The sequence below is a fragment of the Lagenorhynchus albirostris genome, chromosome 12 (genome assembly GCF_949774975.1).
Source record: "Lagenorhynchus albirostris chromosome 12, mLagAlb1.1, whole genome shotgun sequence".
In the NCBI taxonomy this organism is placed as follows: domain Eukaryota; kingdom Metazoa; phylum Chordata; class Mammalia; order Artiodactyla; family Delphinidae; genus Lagenorhynchus; species Lagenorhynchus albirostris.
Window position 1 is genome coordinate 52,984,843 of NC_083106.1, and position 14,749 is coordinate 52,999,591.

The following is a 14,749-nucleotide window of genomic DNA, read 5'->3' on the forward strand; positions in this document are numbered from 1 at the left end:
CGCAGCTGTCATTGAACATAGGATTCATTATGAGCCCCTCCACCCAATCCCTGGAGAAAAAGTATGCCACTAGCTAGCAGTGCATGCAGGGGTTGACATCATCACCATCTACCTGGAGAGATGCTAACACTAGCTAACTGCCATGTAACTGCTGACCAGCATGACAGGAAGGAAAAAAATGTATTTGTATAGATAAGGCAAAGGCAGCCTTTATCCTAGACCAGCTGGGTCATCTGAGGTGCAGACAGCTGAGTTGTACCCATTCAGTCCAGAGCATTTGCAAGTTTGCACAGAATCCGGCTACACTTGCCCACTGAGGTTTTCTACTTAGCAGCAGAAAGTGCAAGTATAGTGTGTAGAGTCTCAGCTTCAAGAGAAATCAGGACCAGGTTCAAATCCCAACTGTCAATTAGTAACTGGTGATTATGAGGAATAAACAGGCTAATATACTTACACGCGCCTAGCACATAATTGGACTCCAATTGGGAGTTTTCTTTCCCAAGCTAATTTTCATATCGAGATTTTAGCTGGACAACTGAGCGCACAGACTGAAGGTAGCTTTTTTACACCTTAAACATTGGATGACTTAGAGGTTGGGCTCCTCCCCAGATCTCAGAGTGTCTTTCTTACTAGGTGCCACCCTCCTCTGTATCCTGTGCTCTGCCCCTGTGCTCTGTCTTACGTTGCTCTGGTGTTCTGAGGAAAAAAGCTGCATGTGGTGGCCAGGTGGTCTAACTGCCTTGTCACAGGGCCTTGCAAACACGCCACAGAGCATTTGCTACCTTAGTAAGATAAAGTCACATTTATGATGTTTAATATGTACACACCTGGAATATTGTAAAACTTTGCAATTAGTCATGTTTCCTACTACTCCCACTAAAGCTTAGGCAGTTACACCCGAATGGTGCTGCCAGTATGAAAGGTTCCATTTCAGCTAAGAAAGTCTGTCACTAAATTCTCCATATTTATCAGATCATTTTACCAGCCTCAGGGATTTCCCTGGGCAGACTGCATAGCCAGTACCCAGAAGGCTTACAGAGCCTCAAAGATGAGTTAAGGCCAGACTGGAAAGCTGTAAGGGGGTGCTGTAAAAAAGGCGAAGGTCAGACTATAAGGGGGTAGTCAGGAAGGCCAGTGGGATGAGGGCTGAGGCCAATAAATAAGGACCATTTAGCTGTATTTTGCATCCATTCATATTCTAGGGGCTTGGGAGTACAAAGAGAAAAAGTCCTGCCCTGATGAAGTTGAGACTCCAGGGGGAGGAAACAGGCGATAAACTATGTCCTCGGTCCCCTGTGCTCTAAGCTTTCTGTGTGTGTGGATATGTTTGTCCTCAAGCAACCTTATAAACCATGTGCTACCCTTATCCCCATTTGGCAAAGGCCCAAGTTCACCAGCCAGGAAGGAAGCAGGTAGGGCAGTTAACCCTGGCAGCAGGACCCTGGAGACGGCACTCTTACCCACTAGTCTAGTAAGACAAAAAAGCAAGAGGCTTCCCATTCAAGATGGCGACTAGGAAGGTCCTGAACTTACCTCCTCTCATGGACACAGCTAATGGACAGCTGCATACAGAACAATGCGCTTTGAAAGAAACCCAAAAACTAGATGAGCAACTCCTACACATGAGGTGAAAGAGAAGAAACCCACATGGAACCGGGTCGAAGAGGCTGAGACACAATCTCACGATACACCCCACCCCTGACACAGCCACCCACAGTCAGGAGGGAACCCACAACTCCGAGCTTCTCCATGAGGAGCAAAGGGTTTGGACTTCACATCTGGCACCCCAGCTTTTAAGACTTGCATCTAAGAGACGAGCCTCCAAAATATTTAGCTTTGAAAGCCAACAGGTCTTACATCCCACCAAGATATAGCAAACAAGAAACGATTTTTTTTTTTTTATGCGGTACGCGAGCCTCTCACTGTTGTGGCCTCTCCCGTTGCGGAGCACAGGCTCCGGACGCGCAGGCCCAGCGGCCATGGCTCACGGGCCCAGCCGCTCCGCGGCATGTGGGATCTTCCCGGACAGGGACACGAACCCGTGTCCCCTGCATCGGCAGGCGGACTCTCAACCACTGCGCCACCAGGGAAGCCCAAGAAACAATTTTTTTAATTTGTTTTGTTTTTTTTCTCTCTAGTCACATTTTTAAAGAAAAGTGTAATATATTTAATATATTAAAAAATACCTCACACCAGTCAGAATGGTCACCAACAAAAAGTCTACAAATAATAAATGCTGGAGAAGGTGTGAAGAAAAGGGAACCCTCCTACACTGTTGGTGGGAATGTAAACTGGTGCAGCTACTATGGAAAACAGTATGGAGGTTCCTTAAACCAAAAATAGAGTTACCATATGATCCTACAATCCCACTCCTGGGCATATATCCAGAAAAGACAAAAACTCTAATTTGAAAAGATACATGCACCCCAGTGTTCATAGTAGCACTATTTACAATAGCCAAGACATGGAAGCCACCTAAATGTCTGACAGATGAATGGATAAAGATGTGTTCTGTATACACACACACACACACACACACACACACACACACACAGGAATGTTACTAAACCATAAAGAAGAATGCCATTTGCAGCAACATGGATTGACCTAGAGATTACCATAAGCCAGACAGTGAAGTAAGCCAGACAGAGCTAAATACCACATGATATCACTTATACATGGAAACTTAGAAAGAAAAAAAGAGACAGATGAACTTATTTACAAAACAGAAAGAGATTCCCAGACATAGAAAACAAACTTACTGTTATCAAAGGGGAAGGGGGGGGGGAGAGAGGGATAAATTAGAAGGTTGGGATTAACATATGCACACTACTATATATAAAATAGATAAACAACAAGGACCTACTGTATAGCACAGGGAACTATACTCAATATTTTTCAATAAGCTATAAGGGAAAAGAATCTGAAAAGGAACATGTATATGTATGTATGTATAACTGAATCACTGTTCTGTACACCTGAAACTAACATGACATTGTAAATCAACTATACTTCAATTAAATAATTAAAAATTTTTTAAAAGATCTACATAGGGACTTCCCTGGTGGTCTAATGGTAAAGAATCCGCCTTCCAATTCAGGGGACACAGGTTCAATCCCTGGTCGGGGAACTAAGATCCCACATGCTGCGGGGCAACTAAGCCCTGGGGCCACAGCTACTGAGCTCTTGCGCCTCAATGAGAGAGCCCATGTGCCACAAACTACAGAGCCCACGCTCCCTGGAGCCCACACGCCACAACTAGAGAGAAAACCCGCATGCCACAACTCGAGAGACGCCTGCGTGCCTCAGCAAAGACCCAACGCAGCCAAAAAAATAAAATATTTTTTAAAATTTAAAAAATAAAAAAGATCTACTTAGTAAGTTTCAAATATACAATACAGTATTATTAACTATAGTCACCATACTGTACATTACACCCCCAGAACTTATTTATAACTGGAAGTCTGTACCTTTGACCACCTTCAGTCAATTTAACCACCCAAAAAACAGTTCTTAAAAGGGCTCACGCAGACTCATCTGGCTACCCCCCAGGGTCCAGCAGAGAGTCCTCTGCCTGAAAAGTGCCCAGTCTTTCTGTGAAAGACACCTACCTGCTCATCTTAAAGCTTTGGTCCGAGGGGCAAGATTCTAACTGAACACACATCTAGAAGCCTACAGAAACACCCTCCAAAGTCCACAGAGGCTGGTGGGGCCATATTCGCACTCTCCCTCCACCTCACCCCAGGTCACTAATATCTCCCAGAAAGACCTTGTGCACACACCTAGTGCCCTGGTTTCTGTGACACCCACTGATCATGTGGCTCTAGTGGCCAGTGGGTCCTGTAGGGCTGTAGCAAATGGACAAACAGTTCTTAACTGGCTAACCACCCCAGGGCACAGCACAGAGACAGCAGACTGAAATGCACCCCCAGACTTCCTGTGAAAGAGACCTATTAGCTTATCTTCATAGCTGTGGCCTGAGAAGCAAACTCCTAACTAAACACATCTAAGGGCTGATGATAATCCTCTCCGGAGATCACGGAGGCCAGTGGGTGTCATCCTCACACTCTCCCTCTGTCCTGCCCGACATCACCAGCATCTCCAGGAAAAGAGCCTGTGTATACGTGTAGTGCCCCAACTTTTGTGGCTGTGCTACGTCACTTGATAGCCTGAGTCTGGTGGCCAGCAAGGCCTGTGTTCTTGTGTTTATGGGACAGCTGGAAACAAAGAAACTTCTTAACAAGCTGTTACCTCAGGGCTCAGTGCAAAGAGAGCAGACAGAAATGCCCATCTGCCCCTCAAAGAGCTATATTTGCACATTTGAAAAGCTGCTGCCTGAGGGCCTAGCTTCCAATTAGCCTGCACCTAGGTGCTGACTGAGATCCACCCTTTTTGGGACACCGACAGGTCTTTGCACACCCTCAACTACCAGAAGCCACTAAGAATAAAGCAGGCTGCTTGAACAATCACAAAGATTTGAGACAACCAAGAGCTAGAGCAGGGTGGAACAATAAGGTTCACCTCCTACACAAGGCTGCTTCTTTAAGACTGGGAGAGGTGACTGTTTCAGCTAATGCATAGAAAAATAACACAGAGTGTCAAGGAAAATGAATAAACAAAAGGAATATGTTCCAAACAAAAGAACAAGATAAAACCTCAGAAAAACCCTTAATGAAACAGAGATAAGTGAAAATTTACCTAGTAAAGAGTTCAAAGATACAATCATAAAGATGCTCACCAAATATATATGCACCCAACATAGTATTTGCCTTATGTATTGAGGTGCTCCTAACAGCCATAAAAGAGGAAACTGACAGTAACACAATGATAGTGGGGCACTTTAACAACCTGCTTTCACCAATGGACACATCAGACAGAAAAATCAATAAGGAAACACAGGCCTTAAATGACATATTAAGCCAGATGGACTTAATTGATATTTATAGAGCATACATTCCCAAAGCAGCAGAATACATATTCTTCTTAAGTGGACACGGAACATTCTCCAGGACAGATCAAATATTGGGTCACAAATATTGGGTCACAAATCAAGCCTCAGTAAATTTAAGAAAACTGAAATCATATCAAGGATCTTTTCGGACCAAAACACTATGAGATTAGAAATAAATTACAGGAAAAAGAATGTAAAAAACACAAACACGTGGAGACTAAAACAATATATTACTAAACAACCAATGGATCACCAAAGAAATCAAAGAGAAAATCAAAAAATACCTAGAGACAAATGAAAATGAAACATGATGATCCAAAATCTATGGAACACAGCAAAAGTAGTTCTAGTAAGGAAGTTTATAGCAATACAATATTATCTCAGGAAACAAGAAAAATCTCAAAGAAACAAGCTAACCTTATACCTAAAGAAACTAGAGAAAGAAGAACAAACAAAACCCAAAGTTAGTGGAAGGAAAGAAATCATAAAGATCAGAGTGGAAATAAATAGAGATGCAGAAAACAATAGAAAAGACAAGTGAAACTAAAAGCTGGTTCTTTGAAAAGATAAACAAAATTCACAAACCTTTATCCAGGCTCATCAAGAAAAAAAAGGGAGAGGGCTCAAATCAATAAAGTCAGAAATGAAAAAGGAGAAGTTACAACTGACACCACAGAAATAAAAAGGATCATAAGAGACTACTACAAGCAACCCTGGACAAATTCTTAGAAACGTACAACGTTCCAAGACTAAACCAGGAAGAAATAGAAAGCATGAAGTACAATCACAAGTACTGAAATTGAAATTGTGATTTAAAAACTTCCAACAGGGACTTCTCTGGTGGTGCAGTGGTTAACAATCCACTGGCCAATTCAGGGTACACGGGTTCAAGCCCTGGTCCAGGAAGATCCCACACACTGCGAAGCAACTAAGCCCGTATGCCACAAATATCTGAGCCTGCACTCTAGAGCCCATGAGCCACAACTACCGAGCCTACATGCCACAATTACTGAAGCCTGCACACCTAGAGCCCATGCTCTGCAACAAGAGAAGCCACCACAATGAGAAGCCCATGCACCTCAACAAAGAGTAGCCCCCACTCAACACAATTAGAGAAAGCCTGCGGGCAGCAATGAAGACCCAACGCAGCCAAAAATAAACAAATAAATAAAATTGATTCTTTAAAAAAAAATTTTTTAAAAATAAAAACTTCCAACAAACAAGAGTCCAGGACCAGATGGTTTCACAGGTGATATTTATCAAACATTTAGAGAAGAGCTAACACATATCCTTCTGAAACTCTTCTAAAAAACTGCAGAGGGGGGCTTCCCTGGTGGCACAGTGGTTAAGAATCCACCTGCCAATGCAGGAGACACGTGTTTGAGCCCTGATCCGGGAAGATCCCACATGCCGCGGAGCAACTAAGCCTGTGCACCACAACTACCGAGCCTGCTCTCTAGAGCCCATGCTCTGCAACAAGAGAAGCCACCACAGTGAGAAGCCTGTGCACTGCAACAAAGAGTAGCCTGTGCTCGCCACAACTAGAGAAAGCCTGCACGCAGCAACGAAGACCCAATGCAGCCAAAAATAAGTAAATAAATAAATTTATTTAAAAAAAAAAACAACTGTAGAGGAAGGAACACTCCCAAACTCATTCTATGAGGCCACTATCACCCTGATACCAAAAGCAGACAAAGATACCACAAAAAAAAGGAAATTACAGGCCAATATCACTGAGGAACATAGATGCAAAAATCCTCAAAAACTACTAGCAAACCAAATCCAACAATACATTAAAAGGACCATACACCATGATCAAGTGAGATTTACCCCAGGGATACAAGGATTTTTCAATATCTGTAAACCAATCAGTGTGATACACCACATTAGCAAATTGAAGAATAAAAACCATATGATCATCTCAATAGATGCAGGAAAAGCTTTTGACAAAGTTCAACACCGATTTATGATAAAAACTCTCCAGAAAGTGGGCATAGAGGGAACATACCCCAACATAATAAAGGCCATATACGACAAACCCACAGCCAACATCATTCTCAATGGTGAAAAGCTGAAAGTATTTCCTCTAAAGATCAGGAACAAGACAAGGGTGTCCACTCTCACCATCTTTTTTTTTTTTTTGGCTGCGTTGGGCCTTTGTTGCTGCACACAGACTTTCTCCAGTTGTGGCAAGCAGGGACTACTCTTTGTTGTGGTGCGCAGGCTCATTGTGGCGGTTTCTCTTGTTGCACAGCACAGGTTCTAGGCATGCACGCTTCAGTAGTTGTGGTGCGGGCTCAGTAGTTGTGGCTCACGGGCGCTAGAGCACAGGTTCAGTAGTTGTGGTTCATGGGCTTAGCTGCTCCATGGCATGTGGAATCTTCCTGGACCAGGGCGCAAACCCATGTTCCCTGTATTGGCAGGTGGGTTCTTAACCACTGAGCCACCAGGAAAGTTCCATCACCACTTTCATTCAACATAGTTTTGGAAGTCCTAGCCACAGTAATCAGAGAAGAAAAAGAAATAAAAGGAATCCAAATTGGAAAGGAAGAAGTAAAACTATCACCTTTTACAGATGATATGATACTATACACACAAAATCCTCAAGATGCTACCAGAAAACTACTAGAGCTCATCAATGAATTCAGTAAAGTTGCAATATACAAAATTAATACACAGAAAATCTCGTGCATTCCTATACCCTAAAAATGAAAGATCAGAAAGAGAAATTAAGGAAACAATCCTATTTACCATTGCATCAAAGAGAATAAAATACCTAGGAATAAACATACCTAAGGAAGCAAAAGACCTGGACTCAGAAAACTATAAGACACTGATGAAAGAAATTGAAGATGACACAAACAGATGGATAGATATACCATGTTCTTGGATCAGAATACTCAATATTGTGAAAATGACTATACTACCCAAAGCAATATATAGGTTCAATGCAATCCCTATCAAACTACCAGTGGCATTTTTCACAAACTAGAACAAAAAAATTTTACCATTTATATGGGAACACAAAAGACCCCGAATAGCCAACCAATCTTGAGAAAGAAAAATGCAGCTGGAGTAATCAGGCTCCCTGACTTCACACTATATTACAAATCTACAGTAATCAAAACAGTATGGTAGTGGCACAAAAACAGAAATATAGATCAATGGAACAGGATAGAAACTCCAGAACTAAACTCAAAAAAGGTTAAAGATCTAAATGTAAGACTGAATATTATAAAACTGTTAGAGGAAAACATAGGCAGAACACTCTCTGACATAAATAGCAGCAATATCTCTTTGGAGCCACCTCCTAATGAAAATAAAAACAAAAATAAATAAATGGGACCTAATGAAACTTAAAAGCTTTTGCACATCAAAGGAAACCATAAACAAAACGAAAAGTCAACCTACAGAATGGGAGACAATATTTGCAAATGATGCAACTGACAACGGCTTGATTTCCAAAATATACAAACAACTCATGCAATTCAATATCAAAAAACCAAACAACTCAATCAAAAAATGGGCGGAAGATCTAAATAGACACTTCTCCAAAGAAGACATACAGATGGCCAAAAAGCATACGAAAATTGCTCAACATCACTAATTATCAGAAATGTAAATCAAAACTACAATGAGGTTATCACCTCACACCGGTCAGAATGGCCATCATCAAAAAGTGTACAAACAGGGAGACCTTCAAGATGGCGGAGGAGTAAGACGTGGAGATCACCTTCCTCCCCACAAATACATCAGAAATACATCTACATGTGTAACAACTCCTACAGAACACCTACTGAATGCTGGCGGAAGACCTCAGACACCCCCAAAGGCAGGAAACTCCCCCACGTACCTGGGTACGGCAAAAGAAAAAAGAAAAGACAGAGACAAAAAAATAGGGACAGGACCTGCACCTCTGGGAGGGAGCTGTGAAGGAGGAAAAGTTTCCACACACTAGGAAGTCCCTTCACTGGAGGAGACGGGGGGAGGGGGGGCGGTGGCGGGGGAGAAACTTCAGAGCCACAGAGGAGAGCACAGCAATAGGGGTGCAGAGGGCAAAGCAGAGAGATTCCTGCACAGAGGATCAGTGCCGACCAGCACTCACCAGCCCGAGAGGCCTGTCTGCTCACCCGCTGGGGTGGGCGGGGCTGGGAGCTGAGGCTCAGGCTTGGGAGGTCAGAGCCCAGGGAGAGGACTGGGGTTGGCTGCGTGAACACAGCCTGAAGGGGGCTAGTGCACCACAGCTAGCTGAGAGGATTCAGAGCACTGCCTAAACAAGTTCCAGAGACAGGCGTGAGCCGCAGCTATGAGCTCAGGCCCCAGAGATGGGCATGAAACACTAAGGCTGCTGCTGCAGACCCCAAGAAGCCTGTGTGCAAGCACAGGTCACTATCCACACATCCCCTCCCGGGAGCTCGTGCAGCCCACCACTGCCAGGGTCCCGTGATCCAGGGAAAGCTTCCCCTGGAGAACACACGGCGCGCCTCAGGCTGGTGCAACGTCACGCCGGCCTCTGCCACTGCAGGCTCACCCCGCATTCCGTACCCCTCCCTCCCGCTGTTCTGAGTGAGCCAGAGCCCCCGAAGCAGCTGCTCCTTTAACCCCGTCCTGTCTGAGCGAAGAACAGACGCCCTCCGGCGACCTACACGCAGAGGCGGGGCCAATCCAAAGCTGAGCCCCTAGGACTTGTGAGAACAAATAAGAGAAGGGGAAATCTCTCCCAGCAGCCTCAGGAGCAGCGGATTAAATCTCCACAATCACCTTGATGTACCCTGCATCTCTGGAATACCTGAATAGACAACAAATCATCCCAAAATTGAGGCAGTGGACTTTGGGAACAACTGTAGACTTGGGGTCTGCTCTCTGCATCTAATTTGTTTCTGGTCTTATGTTTATCTTAGTTTAGTATTTAGAGTTTATTATCATTGGTAGATTTCTTTATTAATTTGGTTGCTCTCTTCCTTTTTCTTTAATGTACAGATATATATTTTTTCCTTTTTCTCATTTTTTTTTTTTTTTTTTTTTAGCGGTACGCGGGCCTCTCACTGCTGTGGCCTCTCCCTTTGCGGAGCACAGGCTCCGGACGCGCAGGCTCAGCGTCCATGGCTCACGGGCCCAGCCGCTCCGCGGCATGTGGGATCTTCCCGGACCGGGGCACGAACCCGTGTCCCCTGCATCGACAGGCGGACTCTCAACCACTGCGCCACCAGGGAAGCCCTCCTTTTTCTCATTTTTTGAGTGTGTATGTGTACACTTCTTGTATGATTTTTGTGTGTATAGCACTGCTTTACCATTTCTCCTAGGGTTCTGTCTGTCCATTTTATGTTTGTTTGTTTTCTGTATAGTTTTTAGTGCTTTCTATCGTTGGTGGATTTGTTTTTTGATTTGGTTGCTCTCTTATTCCTTTCTTTTTCTTTTTATTACATTTTAATCTTTTTATTTTTAATAATTTTTTTATTTTAATAACTTTTTCCTTCTTTTTTTTTTTTTCTCCCTTTTCTTCTGAGCCGTGTGGCTGACAGGGTCTTGGTGCTCCGGCCAGGTGTCAGGCCTATGCCTCTGAGGTGGGAGAGCTGAGTTCAAGAAATTGGTCCACCAGAGACCTCCCGGCTCCACGTAGTATCAAACAGTGAAAGCTCTCCAAGAGATCTCCATCTCAATGCTAAGAACAAGCTCCACTCAACGACCAGCAAGCTACATGCTGGACACCCTATGCCAAACAACTAGCAAGTCAGGAACACAACGCCACCCATTAGCAGAGAGACTGCCTAAAATCATAATAAGGTTGCAGACACCCCAAAACACACCACCGGACATGGTCCTGCCCACCAGAAAGACAAGATCCAGCCTCGTCCTCCAGAACACAGGCACCAGTCCCCTCCACCAGGAAGCCTACACAACCCACTGAACCAATTTTAGCCACTGGGGGCAGACACCAAAAACAACAGGAATTATGAACCTGCAACCTGCGCAAAGGAGACCCCAAACACAGTAAGATAAGCAAAATGAGAAGACAGAGAAACACACAGCAGATGAAGGAGCAAGGTAAAAACCCGGCAGACCAAACAAATGAAGAGGAAATAGGCAGTCTACCTGAAAAAGAATTCAGAGTAATGATAGCAAAGATCATCCAAAATCTTGGAAATAGAACAGAGAAACTACAAGAAACGTTTAACAAGCACCTAGAAGAACTGAAGAGCAAACAAACAATGATGAACAACACAATAAATGAAATTTAAAATTCTCTAGAAGTAATCAAGAGCAGAATAACCGAGGCAGAAGAAGAGACAAGTGACCTGGAAGATAAAACAGTGGAAATAATTACTAAGGAGAATAAAGAAAAAGGAATGAAAAGAATTAAGGACAGTCTCAGAGACCTCTGGGACAACATTAAATGCACAAACATTCGAATTATAGGGGTCCCAGAAGAAGAAGAGAAAAAGAAAGGGACTGAGAAAATATTTGAAGAGAATATAGTTGAAAACCTCCCTAACATGGGAAAGGAAATAGTCAATCAAGTCCAGGAAGTGCAGAGAGTCCCATACAGGAGAAATCCAAGGAGAAACATGCCAAGACATATATTAATCAAACTATCAAAAATTAAACACAAAGAAAAAAATATTAAAAGCAGCAAGGGAAAAGCAACAAATAACATACAAGGAAATCCCCATAAGGGAAGAGCTGATCTTTCAGCAGAAACTCTGCAAGCCAGAAGGGTGTAGCAGGACATATTTAAAGGGATGAAAGGGCAGAACCTACAACCAAGATTACTCTACCCAGCAAGGATCTCATTCAGATTTGATGGAGAAATTAAAAGCTTTACAGACAAGCAAAAGCTAAGAGAAATCAGCACCACCAGAACAGCTTTACAACAAATGCTAAAGGAAATCTCTGGGCAGAATACACAAGAGAAGGAAAACACCTATGATAACAAACCCAAAAGAATTAAGAAAATGGTAATAGGGACATACATATCAATAATTACCTTAAATGTAAATGGATTAATTGCTCCAACCAAAAGACATAGACTGGCTAAATGGATATAAAAGCAAGACCCATATATATGCTGTCTACAAGAGACCCACTTCAGACCTAGGGACACATATAGACTGAAAGTGAGGGGATGGAAAAAGATATTCCATGCAAATGGAAATCAAAGAAAGCTGGAGTACCAATTCTCATATCACACAAAATAGACTTTAAAATAAAGACTATTACAAGAGACAAAGAAGGACACTACCTAATGATCAAAGGTGAATCCAAGAAGATACAACAATTGTAAATATTTATGCACCCAACATAGCAGCACCTCAATACATAAAGCAAATGTTAGCCATAAAAGGGGAAATCGACAGTAACACAATCATAGTAGAGGACTTTAACACCCCACTTTCACCAATGGACAGATCATCCAAAATGAAAATAAATAAGGAAACACAAGCTTTGAATGACACATTAAACAAGATGAACTTAATTGATATTTATAGGACATTCCATCCAAAAACAACAGAATACACTTTTTTCTCAAGTGCTCATGGAACATCCGCCAGGATAGATCATATCTTGAGTTACAAATTAAGCCTTGGTAAACTTAAGAAAACTGAAATCGTATCAAGTATCTTTTCCAACCACTACAATATTAGCCTAGGTATCAATTACGGGAAAAAAATCTGTAAAAAATACAAACACATGGAGGCTAAACAATACACTACTAAATAACCAAGAGATCATTGAAAAAATCAAAGAGGAATTCAAAAAATACCTAGAAACAAATGACAATGAAAACACGATGACCCAAAACCTTTGGAATGCAGCAAGAGCAGTTCTAAGAGGGAAGTTTATAGCAATACAATCCTACCTCAAGAAACAGGAAACATCTCAAATAAACAACCTAACCTTACACCTAAAGCAATTAGAGAAAAAAGAACAAAAACCCCCAAAGTTAGCAGAAGGAAAGAAATCATCAAGACCAGATCAGAAGTAAATGAAAAAGAAATGAAGGAAACAATAGCAAAGATCAATAAAACTAAAAGCTGGTTCTTTGAAAAGATAAACAAAATTAATAAACCATTAGCCAGACTCATCAAGAAAAAAAGGGAGAAGACTCAAATCAATAGAATTAGAAATGAAAAAGGAGAAGTAATAACTGACACTGCAGAAGTACAAAGGATCATGAGAGATTACTACAAACAACTCTATGCCAATAAAATGGACAACCTTGAAGAAATGGAGAAATTCTTAGAAATGTACAATCTGCCAAGACTGAATCAGGAAGAAATAGAAAATATGAACAGACCAATCACAAGCACTGATATTGAAACTGTGATTAAAAATCTTCCACCAAAAAAAGAGCCCAGGACCAGATGGCTTCACAGGCGAATTCTATCAAACATTTAGAGAAGAGCTAACACCTACCCTTCTCAAACTCTTCCAAAATATAGCAGAGGGAGGAATACTCCCAAACTCATTCTACGAGGCCACCATCACCCTGATAGCAAAACCAGACAAAGATGTCACAAAGAAAGAAAACTACAGGCCATTATCAGTGATGAACATAGATGCAAAAATCCTCAACAGAATACTAGCAAACAGAATCCAACAGCACATTAAAAGGATCATACACCATGATCAAGTGGGGTTTATCCCAGGAATGCAAGGATTCTTCAACATATGCAAATCAATCAATGTGATACACCATATTAAATAATTAAAGAAGAAAAACCATATAATCATCTCAAAAGATGCAGAAAAAGCTTTTGACAAAATTCAACACCTATTTACAATAAAAACCCTCCAGAAAGCAGGCATAGAGGGAAATTACCTCAACATAACAAAGGCCATATATGAGAAACCCACAGACAACATCGTTCTCAATGGTGAAACTCTGAAACCATTTCCACTCAGATCAGGAACAAGACAATGGTGTCCACTCTCACCACTATTATTCAACATCGTTTTGGAAGTTTTAGCCACAGCAATCAGAGAAGAAAAAGAAATAAAAGGAATCCAAATCGGAAAAGAAGAAGTAAAGCTGTCACTGTTTGCAGATGACATGATACTATACATAGAGAATCCTAAAGATGCTACCAGAAAACTACTAGAGCTAATCAATGAATTTGGTAAAGTAGCAGGATACAAAATTAATGCACAGAAATCTCTTGCATTCCTATACACTAATGATGAAAAATCTCAAAGAGAAATTAAGGAAACACTCCCATTTACCATTGCGACAAAAAGAATAAAATACCTAGGAATAAACCTACCTAAGGAGACAAAAGACCTGTATGCAGAAAACTATAAGACACTGATGAAAGAAATTAAACATGATACAAACACATGGAAAGATATATCATGTTCTTGGATTGGAAGAATCAACACTGTGAAAATGACTATACTACCCAAAGCAATCTACACATTCAATGCCATTCCTATCAAACCACGAATGGCATTTTTCCCAGAACTAGAAAAAAAATTTCACAATTTGTATGGAAACACAAAAGACCCTGAATAGCCAAAGCAATTTTGAGAAAGAAAAACAGAGCTGGAGTAAGCAGGCTCCTGGTTACTACAAAGCTACAGTAATCAAGACAGTATGGTACTGGCTCAAAAACAGAAATATAGATCAATGGAACAGGATAGAAAGCCCAGAGATAAACCCACACACATATGGTCACCTTATTTTTTTATAAAGGAGGCAAGAATATACAATGGAGAAAAGACAGCCTCTTCAATAAGTGGTGCTGGGAAAACTGGACAGCTACATGTTAAAGAATGAAATTAGAACACTCCGTAACAGCA

General features: G+C 41.8%; 1 long non-coding RNA gene across 1 annotated transcript in view; it reads right to left on the reverse strand.

Moving 5' to 3' along the window:
* LOC132530208 (uncharacterized) overlaps positions 1-14,749 on the reverse strand; it is an 83,590-nt gene that overhangs the window by 20,993 nt on the left and 47,848 nt on the right. The window lies entirely within an intron of this gene.